Genomic DNA, 6,071 nt, shown 5'->3' on the forward strand with positions numbered 1-6,071 from the left:
AATACAGCATTATGTTGACAAAAAAGGACAATACAACATTATCTCCTAATTATCTTCTAAACATTATTTGTCAAGTGATTTTTTGAAAGTTCTGTTCAACTACAACGTCATTCTCAAGAAGAACTAGTTATGCTTCAAATAAACTAATCGAAGCCATGAATTTAAGAGTTTTGATATTGTGTAGAGAAGATAACATAAGAAATAATTTGAATTTAAGCTAAAAGAAAAAAATTGATTTATATACACATGATATGTAATGCAACAACAAGCGAAGTAAGTCCACGTTTTCACTGCATCTATATAACTAGAGGCTTCACCTTTTAATTCATATTGAAGGTTTCGTTTCAAACAGCTCGTCTGTATTTAAATAGCCATGTGGAACGTCTGATCAAAGAATCGTCGATAGGACGAGCTGGATTGTGATTAAAACTTCTTGACTATGAAGTAACTTGGATGAAGATATCTTGCTAAGAAATAAATACTAGGGGTTGATGTGTTGATGAGGAGCTAGTAAAATTGAAATGTTTTCGACTTGCTTTGTCGACACTTTAGCATTTGTTACGAGCTTTCCTCGCATGACCATATATACTTAGGCGTGAAAGTGGTACATTTGCTAATCTGTTATTTTTTTGCTTAAATACATTTGCGAATCTTCACTTTTAGTATTATTGTTACTAGGGTCGGCCCGTCCTACGGGCGGGATTTGACTTTAAAAATAGTTTCGAAAGTTATTGTATACGTTTAATAAACATTATTTTTTTAAAGAATTTATATTATTTTTAACATTTTTTTTATACAGTTAATATGATCGAATTCTTAATATTGTTTCTGATTTAATTCAGAGTTGTCAGATTTTACAATGTTTGTAGTATTATAACACTATAAAATACATAAACAATCGAAATCGATGAAAAGAGAATGAAAATTTTCAAATACCATTGTATCTTTTTGTGAAGGTTTATAAAATAGCGGAGATGAAATTAAATAATATTTATTTACCAAATTTTAAATAATTAACCTTAAAAATATGAATATGTAAATATATTATTACTCCCAAATTTAGTAATCCTATTAGTTTTAATAAATAATGTTTCTTTTTGTTTATGGTATATAATAACAAATAATCTTTTTCATATCTTTTATGATCACTTAAATTGCTTAAAAATAAAAAAATTATATTTATTTCAAACTTATTTGTATCAATATCAATAAATAATGAAATTAATAAGAATGATCTAACATATATATAATGATGCTTTTTCCTTGTTTAATATTTGTTTTTATTGTGAAATTTATTACACAAATGAGCAAATGATCATACTAACAATTACTTTTGAATAGTACTCCACATGGAGTGGATGAAAGCGCACACCAAAAAAGTATAAAATGCAACCGGTTTTGGTTTTGGTGTATAAAATGCAACCGGTTTCGGTTTTGGTATATGCACATCCCATTACCATATACACATAATCTAATCATATTCCATATATTTATCTTTATTTTTCATCATTGTCATGAAGGAAAAGAAGTGCAAAAACCAAAAATTCATAAGAGAATACTCTAGTGCCACTTTCTTGAAACATCAAATATTTGGTCACTGGATGGGAAAGACGTTTTCTTCTGAAACAATTTGATAACATATTCAATTTGATAACATATTAAGATGAACTCATTTAATGACTCATAGACCAAAAGAGTCCAACGTATTAGGAAAATACACGAACGAAGGAATTAAGAAAGAAAGACAGAAGGACTCTCTTTTTACGAAAAAAAACGGAGCATGTACGAAAGGATTAATCTTTCCCTACTCAAATCGTCTCTTAAGTCATTTCCAGAACTTTTATTACTATCTTCTTGACGAAGGCAATATTCTGATTTCAAGCCTGGAGTTTTCCTGTGAGGATACTTCTCCCAACACACTAACACAGAAACAATATAGTTAAGATCTTTAAGGCCTCTTTGGCACACCAAAAACCACTCTTCTTAATAAAAAACAATTAAGAAATCCAATTTTTTTTTTGATTAATTAACAAAAAAAAGACTATATCATCAAACTAATATTCTTACTTTTAGGGTGTCTATTCAGAAAATATTATGTCGTTAAGCACAAACAAAGACATAAAGATTAATTAGCATATTGATCAGAAGTCATTATCTGAGAGACAAACCTTATCACAGTCTGGGACCAGTTCCTGTAGCAGCTTCATCCGTGCACTAGTCTTCTCCCTTCTTTCTTATAATCTGAAAATTAGTAGTGAATTAGCAATTAATCAACTGATTAAGATAAAAAAAAGAGTTGTGCAAATATGTGAGATGCTAAGTTCCTCGAGCTCTAACATAAACATATGAAAGCTTCTCATTCTATTCCAAGCTTTTATTCTTCTTCTTTGTTGAGCTTTTAGCCTATAGATAATGTTAGTGATATGTGTCAAGGATTCATCAATCACTGGCTTGATCACATGCCAACAAAACATAATTTGTATCTCACAACTTGTGTCTCAACTTTTTGTCGAGTTCTTTTATCTTGCGAGACCGATTGTTCTGGCTAGCTCCCGCGCTCAGAAACCAAACGCTGAGATGAATCTGTCTCACCAGGCTCGGTTTCGAGACTTTCCAGATAAGAGTTGGAGTTAGAAGGTACCAATCTGCGCCACCGAGTACTTGGCCACTATCAAAATTCATTTTTACAGAAATCAAAACATGTCTAAGAACAAACAATCCCAAACCACTACATATACAATCCCAAACCACTACATATAGATTGGGAAGAAGAAGAAGAAGAGAAGCACAAGCCATCTGTATTATTCTGTCTAAGTTTATTACAGAGGTTGTTAACCGTCTCTGTAGCATCGGTGTGATGCTCTTTGAGCTCGCAGACAGACATAGCCTTCTCCGCCGCCGATAAGATGATCGTAAGAGAAAGAATGCTCACCTATTTATACTCTCATATTCACTGACTCCTAATCAAAGTAGACATTCAAGGCTACATCGTGGTGATTGAATTAAGGGGGAGTAAACACGGAGAAGAAAGAAACGGATGCATTCGACGAAGATGAAAAGTCTATGTACAATGAAGTAGAAGACGACAACATCAAAATTTTAGGTTTTTTTTTATCAGGTTACGGACCGATATTAAATAAAACGTACCCCAACACTTTTCCAGCCCATCATACAAAAACAAATACAGATACGGCTGTATTAATGAAACGCAGACCACAAGTTAAAGTGGACACGTGTCAGTCTGTCAGAGAGTGACTTTCCACGTGGATAGCTTAGGAGTGAGACCAACATATATATATATATATATATATATATATATATATATATATAAAACTTTTAGCATATACAATTATAACATTCTTTATTTTTTTACAATTATACTTTTTGCATATACAACACATTCTTTATTGTTATATGGAACTTTTTGCATATACAAACTTCCTTGCAGAGATCACTAGGGAAGAACATTTGGACAATAAATACGTATCTTATTGATTTTAAAAAATATATATATATATCGGATAGATAATTAGGATCAACTCAAACATTAGCATTTCAAGCTGAACCTCTTTTAGTAAGCGTGACTTTGGCTCAATTTTATGTCCTTTGACGAGCTTAATGTTATAGTTTTGTAATATCTCCACGACCACGGTTTTCATTGCGGTCATAGCTATATGCTTACCTAGACAAGTTCTTGGACCCGAGTTAAACACTAAGAACTTGGAAGAAGGCTCATGTCTCAACCCTCCAGTCTCTGAAATCCATCTCTCTGGCTTGAACTCCCATGCGTCCTGCATACAGATCTCATTCTCCCTAACGCATAGATAGGGATGATAACATGAGAGTTTGCATCAATTTTGTGCCCACTTGGAAGCACATCTGATTTTATAGGAGACTTGCGCTCAAATGGAACTGGTGGATAGAGCCTCATTGTTTCATACAACGCCCCATGTAGATATACCAATTTGTTCAAAAACTCTTTGTGATCTATAGCCGACCATGGCCCCTCTTGACTAGTTCCAGCTATTGGTAGATTTTTTTTTATCTCTTGGCGAATCTTGGCTTCCACGTGAGGGTTTCTTGAGAGGAGCCCAAAAAACCAAGTGAGAGCAGAGGAAGTGGAATCCCTCCCTGCGAAAATGAAAGTTACAATGGTGTCTCTAAGGAACTTGTCATCGCTTGGATTCAAGAGCTGGTACTTGCTTGTATCTAGCTTTATGTGAGATGTTAAAAGATCTTCACTTTCTCCATTTGAATGATCATGATCATTCTCTGTTGATCTTTTCTCTTCTCTCTTTGCAAATATATATCTCGTGCAGATCCGGTCAAAAGTGGAACCCGCCTCTGTCAACTTCTTCTCCTTTCCCAATCCCATTCGTTTTTGCAACTCCCACAAGAATCTTGGTATGATGTGCCTAAACAGAATGGCTTCCCCAGCGTTATCGAAAGCTTTTGCGAACTCAACCTCTGGCATTTCAATGGAGAGAGATTGAGGATCAGACCCGGTGATTGTAACTAGCGATATATCGAACATGAGTCTCCGGAACACATCCTGCAAGTCCACGACTGTCCCATCCTCTGAAAAGCGACTGAAAAGAGGAAGAAGCACGTCCTTGAGTTTACTTGTTGTGACACTCATTGACAAGTTTTGAAAACCTTGATGATTGAGCACGGTCTGAGAAGACATTCTTAGATTCTTCCATAGCTCTGTGTCGGCGTTGAATATGCCGTCTCCAAAAACATCAAAGTACTCCTTGAACTTCGGTCCTTTGATGTAGTTGGAGAAATTTGAGCTCAATACATGATGTATATTAGCTGGATCAACTGTGATCAACCCATGCAATCTAGTGAACCATGGACCCCTGAAAATAAATGTCAAGTTGTTCTTCTCTAAGACCCAGATGATATCATCGATCTGACCGAGCCTCATGAGGACAGCTGGAAGCATCCCAAGAACAGGCCAGTTCCAAGGGTAGCTTTGGAAGGATTTCTTGATGCGCATGTAACAAGAATGTTTCTTGTTGAGAAAGTAACAGAAGACGAGAAAGCAAAAAAAAGATATTGATGCTTCAAATAAGCTGATTGAAGCCATTAGGGAAGTTTGATGGTGAGGAGTGGAGAAGAAGAATAAGGAACTGGATTTATATACACATAATAAAGTCTATTGTTTGAAAACGTTTAACTCTAGTAAGATAACCAGCGAATAGGATCAACAAATGATCCGTGATGCGCTTAATAATCAAGGATCACATGTTTCAGCTTGGACAATGCAAAGTTGCTTATGTGAAAGGTTTTCTTGATCATGAAGTAACTGAAAGGGTCTCTTAATGAGAACACAATCGAAGAAGTAACCTTGATGAGGAAGTCATCCAAAAACTAGTTATGAGAATTTCGAATGAGACTGTTGTAGCGAAACCGTTTTTTTTTCTATGCCGCATCGGCTCGGCTGATTCGGTTGGTCACGGGAAGAACACATGTAATCATATATAGTGGATTGGCTACCGCACTACGTGATCCGCATTTGAAATGCTTTCAAACTAATGCCAGATCTTTATTTTTCTTATGACTTCCCACATAATTTTGACATTGTTTTAAGGGAGACTCGAACCATGAAGGAGGGTTGTAGCACATTCCTAGGTCTCATCGACCACTTGGCTACATTCAGGCGGGTAATTGTAGCGAAGCCGTCATAGTAATAAGATCAAGACACGACCGGTCATGAGATTTATAGATAGTCAAGTAAAGATTATATAATTTTTTTTTGAAAAAACTTAAGGGGTCTTCTTTATGTAAACTATCTTTTAAATTTTAGAAGTTATAGGTCGATGTTTCACTTGTCTATACCATGTTCGACTCTAGATCAAGAGTAGGTTTCGGATACATCATGGTTCAGACTTCAGAGAATACAGCTTGTCTGTGTTAAATAACCATGTGGAAGCTGGAGTGTGACTGTGTGAGTGATCTCTCCACTACAAGAAAACAGCGGTATTCTGACGGACATTCCGACGGAAAATGAAATCCTCGGAATATACCGAGGAATTTCCGAGGAAATTCCGAGGAAACACAAAATT

General features: G+C 35.2%; 1 pseudogene; it reads right to left on the reverse strand.

Moving 5' to 3' along the window:
- Window positions 1-2,484: 2,484 nt before the first annotated feature.
- The window catches only part of LOC106330679, a 9,329-nt pseudogene continuing 5,742 nt past the window's right edge, over window positions 2,485-6,071 (reverse strand).

The sequence above is a fragment of the Brassica oleracea genome, chromosome C1 (assembly GCF_000695525.1).
Source record: "Brassica oleracea var. oleracea cultivar TO1000 chromosome C1, BOL, whole genome shotgun sequence".
Taxonomy (NCBI): Eukaryota; Viridiplantae; Streptophyta; class Magnoliopsida; order Brassicales; family Brassicaceae; genus Brassica; species Brassica oleracea.